This window comes from Muntiacus reevesi, chromosome 8, assembly GCF_963930625.1.
Source record: "Muntiacus reevesi chromosome 8, mMunRee1.1, whole genome shotgun sequence".
In the NCBI taxonomy this organism is placed as follows: Eukaryota; Metazoa; Chordata; class Mammalia; order Artiodactyla; family Cervidae; genus Muntiacus; species Muntiacus reevesi.
In genome coordinates, this window is record NC_089256.1 from 50,395,458 (window position 1) to 50,413,710 (window position 18,253).

The window sequence follows — 18,253 nt, forward strand, 5'->3', positions numbered from 1 at the left end:
CAAAAAATTGGTGTAGAAGTGACAGAAATCTTGGGAGGAAGTGACCATGTCATTCTTGGCTTCTCCAACGTCTTATTTGGCAGCAAATATTTAATGAGCACCTCCTCTGAGATAGATAAACTGCCAGGCTCTAGGACAAGATAGACAACACACAATTCCTATCTTTCAGGAGCTCCCAGAGTAGCTGGTGATGAGTGCTCTGACAATGTACAGAGGCTGCTGTGAGGGGCTGGGGGTGGGGGCAAGAAGGATTCCTGAGAGGGAGGATGCCTGGACTGAAGGCATCAGGAGAGAGAGGTCAGGTCAGGAGAGGGAAGAATGCCATCCTAGACAGAAGGATGCCCAGGCAGAAGCCCAGAGGTGTGAGGGCACAGGAGTTCCAGAGTATTCTGCTTGGGGAGTGGAAGGGAGTAATAGAGATGGAGACAGAGCCTTGCTAAGGAATTGAGATTTTACCTTGAGGGTATGAGGGAGCCCCTGAAAGGATCCTAAAATACCCCGATGATTAGAGTGGCATAGTAGAACATTACTGTTTTGGCGGTGTAGAAAATGGATTGGAGGAACAGGGCTGCTATAAGAGAGATGAGTTAGGAGACTATTTAGAATATACTCGGAAAGCAGATGGACAGAAGAATAGACATCAAAGACTTGAAAGAGTAGCTGCCAGAACTCAGTCACCTCATGTGCACACTGGCTCTCAGGCTTCCGGTTTGGATGACCGCTTGGTAGAGACACCATCACCCAAGGGGGCAAACAGGCTGAGGAGCAGGCTTGGGAGTAAAGACAATGAGTTCAGTGGGGAGTCTGAGGGCCTGGGGGCCATCTAGGCTGATCCTCAAGGAAGGTGAACATGTAAGTCAGGAGCTCAAGGAAGGGAATTGGCCATGATATCGACCAGGGGGAGGCTCCAGGGGCCACAGGCAGAGGGTGAAAGAGCAGAAGTGTGCCAATCACCCAGGGAGAGGGGTGGGGTGTGGGGAGAAAACAGTTATATGAGTCTCAATAATCTTTTGTGTAGATTTCCAAACATTTTAAAGAATCCTCTAGGTGCCTCAGAGTTATTACCCTGTCTCAAAGCAAGTACAGCAATGCATAAGGAAAGCAATTACAGAAAAACAGCAGTAATGAGAGAGGAGCCTGATTTTCAGATGTCCTTTGTGGATAGCAACAAAACGACATGGAAGGACCTTCATGAAAAGAAAGAGGAAGGCATCCGGATGAATGATGTTTTGCTTATCTGAAATGATGCCTGGGGTCTGACCTGCACCCCCGTCCCCACTCCCAGATCCAACATTAAGGAGCGGACTTCTGAGGAAACTGCCACCTTGCCTCCCTGTCTGCTTCAGCCTTGAAATCTTTGCAAGTTACAGGCATCTCAGACACATGATGGCCTGATCAAGCCACATGCCTGTGTAAAGCTGCTTCCTAGCTGTGAGGAACAAAAATCAATATTTTAAAATCTGAATTATTCAGATGCCATACCCCGGAGGTGATTCATAACCTCTGGAGCGCCTCAGTAGGAGATCAGTGATGGAGGGTTTGCCTGAACGTGGCTGAGCCCGCAGTTTCCCATGCTATCAGTCAGAGGGCTGACAAAAGATTAAATAACAGAATTGTTCTTATAGCGTCCTGAGGAGTGCCCCGAGGAGCTGGGCTGCTCCTGCTAAGAAGCCTAGACTATAACAGTAAGGAGAGAAGTGACTTGCCCTTGTGAAGGAGCAGAGGGTCCCCTGGGCTCTCCAAGGGGCTGGTGTCTTCAAGGACTCCTGGGTCCTTTGCACAAGGGAATATAGGTTAAGCTGGGAGATAGAGCATTCTTCCAAGTATTCTCTTTTTAAAATAAAATGTAAGCGTTCCCCAAATCACCATGCCATGTAGGCACTAAACCGTCTGCTGGGGCTGGGCAAGGCCTGGCCTTGGACTATGTCTGCATTGACCTAGGGGAGGAGGATAAAGATGGAGTGTGAATGGTTTGGTGACAGTTGATCTCACAGAGGGAGAAAGCACCAGAACCCATTCTAGAGAGTGGGAGGCAGAGCACACTCACTGGTCTAGGAAGGGTAAAGACCTGAGTTTTGAGTCCTTGTCTCTACCACAGTGTGACCTTGGATGAGACAGTTACCTTTCTCAGCCTCAGATTCTGTAACACCAAAATATATAATCCCCTGCTTACTGGGTTCTTAGGAAGATCAAATAAATATAAGCAGAAACCCCTGCTGTCCCCTCACATTGTGTATTAGTTGGGATATTACTTTGGTTGTTCTAACAGAGGGACCAAAATAACAATGGCTTAAAACGAAATAGGAGTTTATTTCTCTCATATAAAACTCCAAACTAAAAAAAAAACAAAACAAAAACTCCAAACTACTGTGGCCACTCTGGTCTGAGAGGTCATCAGAAGCCCAGGCACCTTCTATCTGACCACCAAGAGAGTCATCATTCTTTCCTTACTCCGAGAAAGCTCCCTGCCACTGCCACATCACCAGTAGTAGAAGGGCAAAGGGGCAAAGAAGGGCCAGCCCCTTCCCCAAGGCCAGGACTTTATACACCACCTCTTCTCATTTCCCACTACCCAGACCATGGTCACGTAGTCACAGTTCAGTTCAGTCACTCAGTCGTGTCTGACTCTTTGCAACCCCATAGACTGAGCACACTAGGCTTCCCTATCTATCACCAACTCCTGGAGCTTGCTCAAACTCATGTCCATCGAGTTGGTGATGCCATCCAACCATCTCATCCTCTGTCGCCTCCTTCTCCTCCTGCCTTCAATCTTTCCCAGCATCGGGGTCTTTTCCAGTGAATCAGTTCTTCACATCAGGTGGCCAGAGTATCATCTGGCTCTAAGAGGGGCTAGGGAAGTGTAATTGTTTCCTGGGAAGTCACAGACTCAACAGAAAATTCTGTGATTACAGAAGCAGAGGAGATAGATATTAAGGGGCAAGTCGCAGTCCCTGCCACCCTCACTTTGTCTAACTCCCAGATCTTGCACTTATGTCGCTTCCCTCAGGAGGCCTTGCTCGACTCCCCAGGATACTTAGATGTCCCTCCCTTTGCTCCCTTTCATCATTTTGGCTTACTGTCAGTTTTTCTGTCTGGAATGCAACCTCCAGGAGTGTGGGCTGTATCGTTCTTCCTCCCTGCCGTCCCCAGAGCTGGGCATGGAGTGGACCCGAGACCCATCTGCGCTAAGGCGGTCTGTCACCACAGGACCTTGGGATGTCCTTGGGGTGGAACTCTGTAGCTTTGAGCCACCAGTGCGCTCCAACCCAGGATTTGTTTGGAATAAAACTGGCACCTCCTGCTGCTTCCCAGGCAATGGTGGGTGGGGGGGAGCAAGTCTTTGCCCTAAGGACAGACAGACTTTTCTTTTCAGCCCTTAGTCCTCACCTTGTGTTGGTCTTCAGTATTGTGCCCATTCTTCATCAGAGCCCTTGGGTGGGCACCTGAGTCATGATGAACGCTGGCTCTGCAGCGCTGTCTTTCAGATCTGAGAATGAACAGGTGGGGGAAGAGCTTTCCCTAGCACAGTGGCCAGAATGGAGAATGCAGGTGGAGGCTTGGTTTTTCATTTCCAGTCTCCACAATGCAGCTCCCAGCCTGAAATCTATACTGTGAGGAGGGGAGGGGACCTTAGAGAGGACATCCTGGGGTAGTCGGCCTGCACCCCTATGGGGAAAAATGGCCCCCCAAAGTCTGGGCCACACGAACCCACAGTTTAGTCGTTGAGCAGCTTCTTGGGTCTCCACTTTAGTGCCCTCCAACTCACACCTGATTTGATATAAACCTCATCATTTTTTTAGAAGTCTCTTTCTTCTTAGCTCATTTTCTCTGTTACCAAGATTTCTTTAGGGATCCCAGGAAACATGACTCTGGTTCCCGTGTGGAGGGGAGGCCCCATCCCAGGACTGATCTCCAAACCCCCTGACACATTCTCTTCGTCCTCTGTGTCTTTCTTTGGTTGGAACTAGAGGACGATCAGGCCTGAGCTCCGAGTGACCAGCCCTTTCTGGCAGTCTCTGGAGCCACTGAGGGACAAGTCACCAGACACCAAGCCCTAGGAGTTGCTGGGTGCTCACATTACACTGATACATATAATGAGCCTATTCAAGAGCCAAGTTCAAGTTTCCCTGTTTGTATTTTTCCAGAGAGCTGGGAGAGAGCAGCCATATCCTGCCAGCCACCCCTGGGAACTCGGCTGCCCCTCTCCCCATGGCTGGCATCAAGGGAATCTTTTCCCTCCAGACTGTGGCCCTGGGCTGAGCTGGGAACAGACAGGACTGCAGTTACATTCCAGTAGCTGGGTTTTTTTCCCCCATAAAATGGCTGTGTCCCTTTAAGTCCCTGCCAGTCTCCTCTCTTGGATAGGCTGTAGGTTAAATAAATCAACTGACCAGACTTTTCTCTCTGGGGGTTCTGGGCTGGAAATTCCTCCTACTTGCTTCAGCTTGTGTGCGGAAACAAAGAATAGTTAAGAAGGGATTAACTTTTCCCTCTGTTGGTTTCTCTTAGAATAATTCCATTTTTAATTCAGGGATTAAGTTTTCTCTTGGAATCCTGCTTCTTTTCTGGTTCTTTACTTACTGTCCACAGAGCTACAGAAAGTTTCCCTGCACCCAATGTGGGGAGCAAGCGTCTGTCACTTACCTTTATAGCGTGGTTTCTTGCATCCCTGACTCCTGGAGTCATGCATTTCTCTCCAGCACAAACCCTGGACTGGCCCTCTGAAACTCCAAGTAACAGTCTATTAATAAAGTTATTTATCTAAGCAGTCTTCTCTTCTGGGAAGAGAATATATTCATCAATTTATATACATAGTATGGTACACATTAAAATTTGATAGTGAACGGTGGTGGAGTTTTGTTTGGGAGTTGGGATTTCTGGGTTCTCCTCCTACTTCTGGCATTAGCTAGGGTGACCTTGAGAAAGTCATTTCACTTGACTGAGCCTTACAGACACCTCTGTAACGTAAGAGGTTTCTTCTAGTGTTAATATTCTAGCATCTATAATAAATAATCTTGCAATTCACATGACACTTGATCATCATGAATATGCACAGAGGAAAACTTGACCGGGGGGTCCAAGGTAATTATAATCAGGAGAGGATCCTGAAGCACCTGGCTTTAGCAGCCAGTTACTCCAGACTAGATCTTGCTATATCTATGTTCTTCGTAGAGAAGGATCTAACGGATTAAAGGAGACCAGTGGTAACTGGGACCAGGCTCAGAATGAACAGACCAGATGCCTGATATCCCAGGATCCATGCCGCTCCATTCTTATTTCCTAGAAGGGCACCAGGTTTTTCTATAGTCTCATGTTAAGTAGAGGTCTGAACTAGAATCAGCTGGTGCCTGGGACAGTGTCAGGATGGGGTGGGGGCAGGGTTCAAGACAGACCATCATAGGCTCTGTCTATCTGAGGTCTCTGCCAACAGAAGCACCACTCCCAGCAACCCCCGACTGTCCCACACCACGCTCACCCCTCCCTGCCTGAAGTATGGCCTGAAAGGTAGGTTTGGCTGTGCGGAGGACAAGTGATGTTTGTACTAGGCAACAATATCACTCAGCAGCACTGCGTCAGTGACTTCAGCTTTCCAAAAACCTGGAAAGGAAACTGCTCTCCAAACAAACACGAAATATTTGAAAGTTTTCAAAAAGGAGCTGGGTCTGTTTTCCAGAGGAAGGAATAGGGAGCTGTAAATGTGGTGATTAGAAACAGACCTTTCTTCCATTCTTTAAAGCAATGGAGATGCTATAAGGCTTGCAGATCAGACCTCTTTGTGAGAAGGACCATTTGGGGACACGTGAATTTGGCAGACAAATTCGGGAAAGTAGGCTCTGCCTCAGCAGGGAAGTTGCAGACCTGCAGCAGCCAGGATGTCTTTTCTGGAGTGTGACTGTGCCCAGTAAACAGAGTGGCCTTCAGGATTGGCCCAGGGTGTGTGTTTGGGGGGCAGGAAGTTGGGGAAGAGTGGGTGTGATGGAGTAGGAAAACATCCTTAAGATGGGTGCTTCAGGTTGTCATGGAATTCTTGAGAAGATGCCACAGTGTGGTCCCAATGTCAGCATGAGGAGGTTGTGTCCCGGGTCTGATCTCAGTTGTTACCCCCACCCCCCACCCCCGGCAGAGTACTACAGTTAGACCCTTGGCTTTCATCCGGCCTCCCTCAATGGAGAGAATGCAGAGTGAATCACCACTACCTCATACAAACAGCCCTGGCTCTGCTAGAAACATGATGGATGTGAAGCTGATTGCTGAAGTGTATTTGGCCAGATTTGTTTATGTTAATTGTTTTATGACCTCCCAAAATCTGGCTAATCTATGTAGCATTGAAATAGTCTACTTTTCACTATATAGATATAGCTTCTTGTTGACTTTATTTGACTTAAACTATGACTATGTTAAGTTTTATACAAATATTAAATTGTCAGTCATTACACAAGAGAAACTTTTACTCATTAATTTTGTTTACATTTAAAACAGTGATTCACATCCATGGCTGCACACTGATATAACCAGGGAAACTTGATAAAAATTCCCATGCCTCAGGCCCACCTCCAGAAAAAAAAATCTATTTTAATTGATTCGAAGTGGGGCATGGGCATTGATTTTTTTTTAAAGGTCCCCAGAGGATTCTAATTGCAGTCAGGATTGCGAAACACTGTTCTGAATGATGCCTGAGAAATGTGCTAATTTAGTCGGGAGAGGGGAAACAGTCAAATGAGATCTAAGCTTGAATTAACTGGCTTGTTTTGTCAGTATTCAGCCCAGTATCTGGATAGGAACAAAGCCAAGATTACAGTGCAGTTATGTAAGGTTTGGAGGGTAAGCCACTTCTCCTAAAACTGACTTATTACTGTATGTATATTTCATCTAGAACAACACTTTGGAAATATTGGGCGGGAAACTCATTTTCTGTGAATAGAGTTCCTTAAGTTTCAGTAATACTCCTTCCATGTTCTGAATGGATAGGAGATAATAAATAATTATATTTAAAATAATCTGCACTGAAAATGTTTCTGGTAATACCAGTTCATAATGAGCCAAAGGGCGGATTTATATTGCTTTGAATTTTAAGACATCACTGGTGATTTACAATGACCAGAGGCCCAAATCACCATCTCTTGCCCCTCAGATGAACTTTTGGGCAGTGTGTCTGAAGGTGGAGTGGGGAAAACAATTCAGGTAGAAGAGAATTGAACAAAGGCAAATCACTGAATAAGTGAATTTGAGCTCGTTAGTAGAGTGGGACTGATCACCTCTCAGCGGGATAATTCAGGGGTCCCAAATGGTTGGAATCTTTGTTTTCCCTTCTCTGAGAAAGACAGGTCCATTAGCTCTCCTGCTGCCTTAGAGCTTAATTTGTTGGGGTTTTTTTTCCCCTGACACTATGGAGGGGACGGTACATTCCAAAAGTTAGAGGATGGCTAAGGGAAATTTACCCTCTTTGTAGGATATCATTAAGCATATGGTGTCTGGGGTATGGGGGGATGGGGAAAACCATTAACAAACAGGAGACAAGAGAGGGATTAGCTCATAAAAGAGAAGGCTGTTGAGAGCAGCTTGGGCTAGATACAGGAGGAGCTGCCAGGTAGAGATCCAAGCTTGGGAATTAAAATTTAGCTCTTACTGTGTTTTTAAAGAGTTATCAATGTGAGGGTAGAGTTAAGAACTGCCCTCAGGAAGGAGATGCATTAAATTAACCGAGGACCAAACCCCCTAAAGCTACAGTACCTGGCGCCATTCTCTGGGCAGGGGTGGGGGGTGGGGGGATTGCTGATCCCTGGACAGGGTATCTGGCTGCCCCCCCACTGGTGCCTGTGTGTAAGAGTACAGGCTGAAGTACTCAGGGGGTTACCTGATTCCATGTTTGCAGAGGCAAGAAGGTGACATTTAAGGCTTAAATAGTGCCCCTTTTATAAGTAAATGACTGCCTGGAGAGAGGACTAACGAAACCAGGTACTTGACATTTTCTAGCTGATTTTGTATTGGAAGAGCCCCAGATTCCCTTTCACTCCCATCAAGCTCTCTGCCAACCTCCTGGTAGAAAGGGAATCCCCAGAACCATTGTGGTGCCTGAATGATGCTCAGTCAGTCCATGACTTAGCCTGCTGTCCCTTCCCTAACTCTGTCTTCCCCTTCTCCAGGTCTGTGTGGGTTAAGAAAGACTTTGATGGAGGTTTTTAGGCTGTGTAAAAGCATATTAGAAAGCAGAGACATTACTTTGTCAACAAAGGTCCGTCTAGTCAAGGCTATGGTTTTTCCAGTAGTCATGTATGGATGTGAGAGCTGGACTAAAAAGAAAGCTGAGCGCTGAAGAATTGATGCTTTTGAACTGTGGTGTTGGAGAAGACTCTTGAGAGTCCCTTGGACTGCAAGACGATCCAACCAGTCCATCCTAAAGGAGATCAGTCCTGAATATTCATTGGAAGGACTGATGTTGAGGCTGAAACTCCAATACGTTGGCCACATGATGTGAAGAACTGACTCATTTGAAAACACCCAGATGCTGGGAAAGATCGAAGGTGGGAGGAGAAGGGAGCAACAGAGGATGAGATGGTTGGATGGCATCACCAACTCAAGGGACATGAGTTTGAGTAAATTCTGAGAGTTGCTGATGGACAGGGAGGCCTGGTGTGCTGCAGTCCATGGGGTCGCAAACAGTCAGACATGACTGAGTGACTGAACTGAAGTTAAGTGCGTCTGATTGGCAATGTAAACAACAACAAAAAGATAAAGGAGAAGGAGGCTGCCTAATTGTGGATTGAAGAAGAAATTTAGGAGACTGAATCCTAGGGAGGTCCTGTTTCTCATGGCCCTTGCCTGGTGGTTGTGGATGAAATATAAACACCTAACCTACACTGGAGGTAGAATTCAACTTCTTTACTAAATAACCAAAATATCAATATTTGTTATATGCAGGTAGATCTCTATCTGCAAGCTTGTCTCCTTCTACAATCCCTGCCCAGCCCAGACAGGGCAAACCACCTCTCCTCTGTGCTCAAAGGAGGAAGTTCAGTGGACAGGTTTAATGGCTGAGTGTCTAGGGACCTTGATCAAGAGTCAGGGAAGTTGTCTTTTGTCTGACTCTCTGACTTGGGGCAAGTTCCCTCTCATGGAAAGAGAATATTATCCCAGATGACCTCCCAAAGTCTGTCCATCATTTTGTAATCTTATACATCGAGTACCATAATCCCAGGGTAGTTCTTATGACTGATAAGATTCCATTGTGTGTGTGTGTGAGTGTGTGTGTGTGTGTGTGTGTATTGCAACTTTTTTATTTTATTATTTTATTCCTCCAAGGTATTGGAGGAAGCCCTTTACCATGGTTTGAGGGCCTGAGGACACAGCTTAGAGTGCACCAGGCCTGCATTTACCCACCAGCCCTCAGCCCTCTAGGACCCAAGTGAGGTTCAGCTTCAAAAGACTCAGTGTCACACATGCCAGACCACAGCTGCTCAAAATAGGAAAATTCTTGTTAGGAAATGACCACAGCCCCCTGGAACTGTGGAAAACATTGCCTCAGACAAAAAAGTACGTTTCCAATGGAAAAAAAATCAGCAGGCGTATTATGTCTGCTAATGCGGTCTGCCCAGGCAGTTCTCAGCAAATCCTGCCTACTCAGGCCCTTGGTTTTAGGGCAGTTCTTTTCCACCCGACACTGGTCCTGATGATAAATGCAGGCTCTCACCTCTCCTGGCCCCAACTGTCTCAAAAATCAGACTTGGAAGTCATTTTCAAATTTATCTTTGGGCTGCCTTTTAAATGCTTCCTCCAGAGACAAAAATCACAAAATGCTTTCACTAGAATGGGTTTTAGAGATCATCTCATGACCCTAATTTAATCCCCTGTCTGTGGAGAAATACAAAGTCCCAGGTAGGGAAGTGTCTTGCTCAAGGTTACATAGAGAGGTCAAGGAGAAGAGTCCTGATGCCCACTTCAAGTTCTTTCTATTTCTACATCGCCTCCAGCCACAGGGCCAATTTCTCTGCTTCCTTCTCATGCAGCTGTTTCCAAACCAACCAACCTGTCAGTCAGGTAACCAACCTGTAAGTGCTTCCTATGAGCCTAGGACTATGAACTCTGTGACAGATTATGCGTTTGTTTGGTTTTTTTCTTCATTTATTTTAATTAGTTGGAGGCTAATTACTTTACAATATTGTAGTGGTTTTTGTCATACATTGACATGAATCAGCCATGGATTTACATGTATTCCCCATCCCGATCCCCCCTCCCACCTCCCTCTCCATCCGATCCCTCTGAGTCTTCCCAGTGCACCAGGCCCGAGCACTTGTCTCATGCATCCAGCCTGGGCTGGTGATCTGTTTCACCCTAGATAATATACATGTTTTGATGTTGTTCTCTCGAAACATCCCACCCTCGCCTTCTCCCACAGAGTCCAAAAGTCTGTTCTGTACATCTGTGTCTCTTTTTCTGTTTTGCATATAGGGTTATCATTACCATCTTTCTAAATTCCATATATATGTGTTAGTATACTGTAATGGTCTTTATCTTTCTGACTTACTTCACTCTGTATAATGGGCTCCAGTTTCATCCATCTCATTAGAACTGATTCAAATGAATTCTTTTTAATGGCTGAGTAATATTCCATGGTGTATATGTACCACAGCTTCCTTACCCATTCGTCTGCTGATGGGCATCTAGGTTGCTTCCATGTCCTGGCTATTATAAACAATGCTGCGATGAACATTGGGGTGCACGTGTCTCTTTTAGATCTGGTTTCCTCAGTGTGTATGCCCAGAAGTGGGATTGCTGGGTCATATAAAAATATGGAACACTTCATGAATTTGCGTGTCATCCTTGCGCAGGGGCCATGCTAATCTTCTCTGTATCATTCCAATTTTAGTATATGTGCTGCCGAAGCAAGCACCAGATTATGTTTTTACTGTCCCAAAGTGCAACAGTAACACTTACCTTTTGGCACGGAGCAGAGGTGGCCTGCATGGGTGAGTCTTCCTTTGGTCTCTGGAACTTAGAGTTCCACTTTTTCCTTGAAAAACATCTAGAGTTGGAAAGAATTGTGTATTTTTGAGTGGGTCAGATCCCAATTCTGGGGCAGGATGGCTTAGGTCTAGGTGGTGCTCCAACCATGCAGGGAGCAGCACCAGCAGAGAGGAGGTCCAAGCCAGCACAGGTGCAAACCCAGCTGCCCGCCCCACTCAGCCCGCTCTGTCTGCTGAAGACACACCCCTTCTCTCTGAGGTTTCAAGGCTGGACCAAGTGCAGCCCTTGCCCACCTGATGCTCTTCAGGTTCACTCTCTCCAGACAGCAATAACTCTTTTCCTTCTTAGGCCACCACAGACAAGGATTGAATTTTTTCCTATGTAAATACATTAAATATTTAATATAACAGATGACATAGACATTTATACATATGTGTATGTAGGGTCAGGCCATTCAAGATGGCTTTTGGTCTCTGTTCACCAGCTGCTTGACCAAGCCCTGCTTTGCTCACATGACCATCCAATCTTCTTATTTATACAGGACTTACTTTGCCCCTGGTAACTAATGAGCCCACCTGACAGCAATTCCACCCTATAAATGGTAGCTCCTTCTCCCCTGATTAGGGAAGACTGCTGCCATGTCCACCCACTCCAGTGTTCTTGCCTGGAGAATCCCAGGGACGAGGGAGCCTTGGTGGACTGCCATCTATGGGGTTGCACAGAGTCGGACACGACTGAAGCGACGCAGCAGTAGCAGTAGTTGCCATGTCCTGCCTATCATATGCTGCATATAGTGGGGTGTAGCTCCAGGACACTTTGGTAAGATCCCCTGTCCAATAAACCATTGATGTCTCTGGGCTCTTTCTTTGGTCTTTGGGCAAGGCTGGGCAACTATAAGGTTTGCATTTCTTTGGGGTGCAGCCCAACACTTTATATGTTTACAAATGCTTGCACCATAAAGTGATTTAAGAAAACATTTTTTGAATTACTTATTCAGACATATCTTGGAAGTTCTTTGCTGTTCATCTTACTGCTGTCTAGAAATAGTATGATCTGTTCTTCTTAAATTTGCTGCTACATAGTAGGAAATGATCCCCTCGTTAGAAATAATCCACTTTAAGAGGAAACATTTACTAAAATAGAATTGAAAGTAATACCAGAAATGATAACACTTATAGATTAGAGATTTATAAAATACAATTTAAAACACCTTTGTGGTAGAAAACTTGAAAAATACTTTTTAAGAATCTGCAAGCCTGCCATCTAGCATGGTGTCATCTAATTTGGCTGTGCTAACCATCACATTGCCATGAGCACTTGAAATGTGAAAATCTGAATGAGATGTGCTGTTGGTGTAATATAAACCCTGGATTTTGAAGATTTGGTACTGAAAAAGTATAAAATCTCTCATAAATAACTTTGTAAATACTTATGTGCTTGAAATTATAATATTTTGGACATATTAAACAAAATGTATCATTAAAATTAATTTCACCTGTTTTTTAATGCAGCTACTAAAAACCTTTATAGTCCAACTCTCACATCCATACATGACCACTGGAAAAACCATAGCCTTGACTAGACGGACCTTTGTTGTCAACGTAATGTCTCTGCTTTTTAATATTCTGTCTAGGTTGGTCATAACTTTCCTTCCAAGGAGTAAGCGTCTTTTAATTTCATGGCTGCAATCACCATCTGCAGTGATTTTGGAGCCCAGAAAAATAAAGTCAGCCACTGTTTCCACTGTTACCCCATCTATCTGCCATGAAGTGATGGGACCAGATGCCATGATCTTAGTTTTCTGAATGTTGAGCTTGAAGCCAACTTTTTCACTCTCCTCTTTCACTTTCATCAAGAGGCTCTTTAGTTCTTTTTCACTTTCTGCCATAAGGGTGGTGTCATCTGCATATCTTAGGTTATTGATATTTCTCCCAGCAATCTTGATTCCAGCTTGTGCTTCTTCCAGCCCAGTGTTTCTCATGATGTATTCTGCATATAATTTAAATAAGCAGGGTGACAATATACAGCCTTGACATGTTCCTTTTCCTGTTTGGAACTAGTCTGTTGTTCCATGTCCAGTTCTAATTGTTGCTTCCTGACCTGCATACAAGTTTCTCAAGAGGCAGGTCAGGTGGTCTGGTATTCCCATTTCTTTCAGAATTTTCCACAATTTATTGTGATCCACACAGTCAAAGGCTTTGGCATGTATGGATGTGTGAGTTGGACTAAAAAGAAAGCTGAGGGCTGAAAAATTGATGCTTTTGAACTGTGGTGGTGGAGAAGACTCTTGAGAGTCCCTTGGACAGAAAAGAGATCCAACCAGTCCATCCTAAAGGAGATCAGTCCTGGGTGTTCATTGGAAGGACTGATGTTGAAGCTGAAACTCTAATACTTTGGCCATCTAATGCGAAGAGCTGACTCACTGGATAAGACCCTGATGCTGGGAAAGATTGAGGGCAGGAGGAGAAGGGGACGACATAGGATGAAATGGTTGGATGGCATCATTGACTCGATGGACATGGGTTTGGGTGGACTCTGGGAGTTGGTGATGGACAGGGAGGCCTGGCACTCTTCGGTTCATGGGGTCGCAAAGAGTTGGACACGACTGAGCAACTGAACTGAACTGAAAAACCTTAAAATGACATGTGTGACTCAGTTACATTTCTATTTGACTGCTAGGTCTAGGGAAAACACTGCTAACATTTTGATGTATTTCCCCCTTTGTGTGTGTCTGCAGTTGAGAAGTCCAGCTCCTGGTTACAAACCCACGTGTGATTTTTTCAGGCCCGATCCCCAGGCAAGGCTTTTCCTGGCAGCCACATGGGAAAGCTGTGGTCCTGACACCAGCCTCGGCGCGCAGCTCGGACATCCCAGTCTCTGTAGAGAGTCACAGCCCAGTCTCAGGTCTCTTGGCCAGTCAAACCCTTCATATATTTACATCCCTAACCCTGGTGTCTTCATGCCCAGGTCTCCTTATCTGACGTCTTGGGCAAAGGTCTTTAAGGCACCTCTGCTGAGACCTCTGTGTGGAGGGAGGACCTTGCCACTTCTCCTCCTGGGGACTCAGGACCCAGCACATATCCACTCTCAGTCCTCCCCTCCCCCACCCTAGGGTCTGTAAAGCTGCCAGAGCCTCTTATTCAGGACCCCTTCAACACTGAGATCAGCCCACATCAGCGCTGATCCACCTGGGCCTCTACCAAGGTGTCATTTCATGGAGAAAATGAAACAGGAGGAAGTTAGCGCCTTCTCGGGTTTAGCCTCCTGCTTACACTATCACAGCAAGTGATTAAAGGCGTCACTGTTACCTTCTTTTTGGCTCATTGTTGCTTCAGTCAGCTGTTCTGACACCTGGCAGCTCGGCTTGCTCTTCCAGCTCAGCTGAGCTCCTGACAGTATTTCTCTTTTAAACAAAATGGGGATCTTACTGAAATACGATTTTCTATCTGTATCGGTCAGGATTCCTACAGGAGACAGTCAAGTTAAGATAATTCAAGGAGGTTTCATTTATAAAGGAGCTAATTAGTAAAGATAGGTTGGAGTATGGGACAATCACAAATGACAGTTTAGAAACCCAGGGCTGCTACCATCCCTGAGTCTGATGGGATGAGGAGAGGGAGAGGGCCTTGGAACCAGAAAAGAGAGCTGTAGAGAGCTGGGATGCTCCGAAAGGAAGGAAACAGCCAGACTGAGGCCATGTCATAGGATGTAGCCGGGTAAATAAAAACCTCATATCTCCCTCCTCCTTCCCTCTAACTCTGAGGTTGTCCGTTGGCTAAAACCAATCAGAAGCCAGAGGACATGGAACACCTGTGGCTGTGGTCCTCTCTCAGTGCAGAAAGCAGAGTGGAGACAGGGGAAAGTGAATGTAGTGAGGCAATTTGCTATCTAACACTTTCCTCACATGGCATTGCCCTAAGTCATAGCCTGTTAACCCAATTTCCTTCCCAATGTCACCAGCATCTCATCCTAATGCCTACACTACTGAGCAGGCACAGTCTACAGGACACCAGCCCAAACACCTTAATCCCATTTGGGTTCCTAGCCTGGGGTACTATTTGATGCTCTGTGTGTGTGTACACAGGCATGTATGCATGCACTGCAAATGTGCAGGTGTTATAATCTCCATCCCTCCTAGAACATGCTTCCTTCAATATTAGCCCTGAGTAGGAACACCCAGAGCCTACATGCGTGTGGCTTTGCACAGGTGAGACCCTCTGGTGGGCTGATTCCTTTGAATCTTGCCCTGGTTCCCACCCACCCCAGAGTCTTGTTTCTTTCCTCGTCCAACATGAGTCAACCACCCAACAACTCTTCAGTACTGTTTCTCCTCAGTGGACGATCACAAGTGACTGGTGCCTCCCAGACATCAGTACTCCATTAAGAGTGGGGTCTGGGAAAGGGTGATCTTCCTAGACTAAGATGTTCAGAATGAAGTGACTCCTCCTGGGACAGTGTGCAGCCCTCCCAATTCTCTAATTGAATCTTTAATTGTCTAGTTCAAGTTGCTAGGAAATTAGATGAACAGACTACCCAGGCTAAAAAGTCCTGGAGTGGAGGTCCCTGGAAGGCAGCAGGAAGTGAGTGGACTGCACATGACAAGATAGGGTTGACCTTCCTCTTTTATCATCTGTCTACAAAGCCAATGGATGCTGAGTTGACAGGCAAGGGACTCCAAGGTCAGCTAGTGGCTGTGCTCAGGTACAAGAAAGCTTATTTGAAAAGGAACCAGGAGGAAAGGTATAATGCCATGGTGGGGATGTGGCGAGCAGAAGGGAGTCATTTTATAGAACAGGAAACAATCTGTTGCAGGGATTATTATACCTCAAGAAGAAGAAAAGACAATTTAAGTTTTGGGGGGAGAAGGCAATTTGAACGTAAACTGATGAGGGTGCGATCTGAAGGAGCATTCATTTTGTGCTTGTCAAGGCCCTGAACATGCAGGAGGACCCACAACCACCAAGGGCAAGCCCAAGGGACAAAGAAGCCTTTCTGGCTGGGAGGGAGGTGAACGACCAGCGGTGATGTCCTCCCAGCACAAAGGGGGCACCTGGCACACTGATGCCAGACTGGTCATCAGTGTCTGCCCAGTCACCTGACATCCCTAGCATATGCAGCTTTATATGCCTTCATTCATCCCCTCATTCATTCGCTGGTCTGACAAACATTTAATATAGCCCCTTGCTCTGTGTTGGTTGAAGCACTAGGCAGAGAGAGACAGGAAAGAAGGATAAGTCATCAGAAAGCTAACAGTGCAGTACAGAAGAAAAACAAGGTTTCCAAGTTTCCAGGGCAGTGAGGGGCTGTGATGGGGAGATAGTAAGTATTAAGGATTAGGAAGGAGTGAGGAAGGCTTCACTCAGAAGTGGAGGGCTGAGGGAAGGAGGAGGAGAATGAGTTTATTAAGCAGGTGCTCGGCAAGTGTTTCTTGACCCCCTCCCAATAAAAATGGAATGCATACATCATAAGAATTTACCAATGTATTGTGAATACTGTCAGTTTTTCTCTTGATTTACCTATCAAGTTGGAATCTACACATTAAAGTTTTCCATGGATAACAATGAGGCATCCTGAAATCTCTTTGGGTTCCCAGCTCCTCCAGGGGCTGGCCTTCTGTCAGTTGCTGAAGAGTACACAGATCTGAGCGATAGCTAATAGAAGAAAGCTGGGAACAGATCCCCGGGTAAGGATTCCAAGTCAGTGAGACTGAGAAACTGCCAATGGTGGCTCAGGGCCTTTAAGATGTTCTTGGGTGAGAACCTGAGAGGCTGATGCCACTGGGCCCCCAGGCTTGAGAAAGACCTTGGATAGAAGGCCTTTGCTTCTGTCCCTTGGAGCAGCCTTTCCCTCCAGTTTATGCTCAGCTTTGTCCCCCAAACTTGGGAAGTCTGGTCCCCTTGGAATGGGGCTCAGTGCTTGTCCCTTTCCCCACCCCTCCATCACGTCATAGATGTCTGGCAGGATACTTTCTCCTATCGCAGGCCTAGCAGGGTTCCAGGTTCCACCTCTGTTAAGCACAGGGGAGTCTGGACACAACAGAAACAATAGCCTCTAAAAAGCACTCACTTTTTCTAGCTAACACTACTATTTTCTTCCCCACAGGACTGTATTCTCTGTCCTTCTCACTGTTAATCATTAACTGACCCTTTGAGAGCCTGCCATCTTGGAACCCACTCTCCCAGCCACAGGCTTAAGATAACCAATAACCTCCAGCAGAAAGAACGCAAAATTACAACATGCACACAGATCCTCTTGTAATGAGGGTGAGCAGAAATGAAACCCAATCTCCAACCTCCAAGCCCAAACCAAGTGTCTACCAGATATGGGCTGACAGACTGAGAGCTGAGACCAAACTGAGAACCCATGGCAGCTCTTTAAAGAGCTGAAGCAATGGCAAGAATGGGAGAATCTGAGGAATCCACCACGGGCTCATCTTCATATCACCAAACAGCTGTCCATGTCTTGTTCTCTTCTCCCTGGATAGTTCCTGTTTTCCACATCCAAGACAATACTTACTTATTGGATTAACAAATATATACATTAGATGGATTTGTCTCAAACTGTCTGAGGTGTTAACTACTCTGAGGAGATATTTTGGGGTCATAAGGACCCAGGCACTGAATATTTCAATACATATGAAAACATCTGGAACTTACATAATTCCTTATTTGGACCCTTGAAAACTATGCACTATGGAGTGGAAAAAGTAAGAAAAAAATCACTGCGTTATCACTGTTTTATTTGATAACAAGCATTATCAAATGCTTGCTGATAATCATGAGGGGAAGAAGAAATAGTGGTGTATGTGTCTGTGTGTATGGGTAGCTGAGGACAGGGAAGCAGAGAAAAATCATTCAAAAATGCCATTCACATCATCCACCAATCAGTTCAGGGCTCTCCCTGAGCTGGCGTCCACTTCTCCAGCTCTGGGGCCTCCTATGCAGACATCAGAGCCTTGTGTAGCAATGATGACAGCATCTAACACCGACAGCTCTCTCACAGGAAGACTGTCCTGTCTACCAGATGCCTGCTGTCCCCTCTCAGGAATGACAATATACTGGTAATTCTATAGTCAGGACTAGACCTCCTGCAGAGAGGTGGGAGCCCTTTCTCAGTGTTGTGGCTCAGTGCCAGCCAATGGACTAGTGGATTCTGCTTCCATTCTAAGGAGTCAAGGGTCCTGGAAAGGGAGATGGGCAGCTAGAGTTGTATAACAAAGGCTAGAGGGGAAGAGATTGTTCCCGGTGACTGTTCTGGGCTTGCACTAGGTCTGGGTAGCAGCTTAGGGGCA

At 45.9% G+C, this 18,253-nt stretch overlaps 1 non-coding gene across 1 annotated transcript; it reads right to left on the reverse strand.

The window, feature by feature from the left end:
* Positions 1-10,781: 10,781 nt before the first annotated feature.
* LOC136173815 (U6 spliceosomal RNA) lies at positions 10,782-10,888 on the reverse strand. The gene has a single exon (XR_010664295.1). It is a non-coding gene; the product is annotated as a U6 spliceosomal RNA (small nuclear RNA).
* Between the last annotated feature and the right edge of the window lie 7,365 nt (positions 10,889-18,253).